At 34.3% G+C, this 709-nt stretch overlaps 1 protein-coding gene across 2 annotated transcripts in view; it reads right to left on the reverse strand.

The window, feature by feature from the left end:
- The window catches only part of LOC119593084, a 22880-nt gene extending 22171 nt beyond the window's left edge, over positions 1–709 (reverse strand). For both annotated transcript variants that reach the window (XM_037942006.1, XM_037942007.1), the window contains exon 1: positions 638–709. The gene's annotated coding sequence lies outside the window, so the exon portion shown is untranslated. The remainder of the gene's footprint in view (positions 1–637) is intronic.

The following is a 709-nucleotide window of genomic DNA, read 5'->3' on the forward strand; positions in this document are numbered from 1 at the left end:
CAAAATGTCGACAAGCATTTTCTTGTGTCGACTGAGGAAACCTAGCAATATTAGGCTGTTGATGCTGTCGATTTTTTCCATCTTATCACAATGAAACGCCTCTCCTCTTATGCCTTTAACAAGAGGAATCTTTAAAAACTTAATTTTGAAAACATTAAATGGGTGTACACAATTCCTTTGCGTTGGCTTGAGAGATCCCAGCAATATTTGGCAACTGGATGTTGTTGTTACAGTAAATAAACACGTATTTTAGGATAAGAATACGCTTACGTTTCTTATATCTACTGTATGCACCTCATAAGAATATCACATATTGCTTCCATAGTCCAGGAATATTTTTAACTATAGTTTCCGATACAAGCTTTTCCATTTTCTTTTATAGACACATCCTGCGGCAAATAATACTACGAAATATAAGCGACCTTCTGTACTGTCAACTTTACTAAAACATATTTAAGCGCTTTTACATTCTGTTTTTCTGATCCCTACATTTTTTTATGCATTAAAAGCAAAAAAATGGCTAAATGTCTACATATAGCCAAAAAATGAAACGAGTCTTGGCTTGTGAGAACTATAATAACAATGCAATGTTTATCTAAATCTCCCCCTGATATAAAACAATAACAGAAAGTCTCACCTTCTATCGTGTGCGTCTCCAACTTCAGGCGTAAAGTAACTGTCCACGAAAGATTAGAAATTAAGAGAATGT

This window comes from Penaeus monodon, chromosome 31 (genome assembly GCF_015228065.2).
Source record: "Penaeus monodon isolate SGIC_2016 chromosome 31, NSTDA_Pmon_1, whole genome shotgun sequence".
In the NCBI taxonomy this organism is placed as follows: Eukaryota; Metazoa; Arthropoda; class Malacostraca; order Decapoda; family Penaeidae; genus Penaeus; species Penaeus monodon.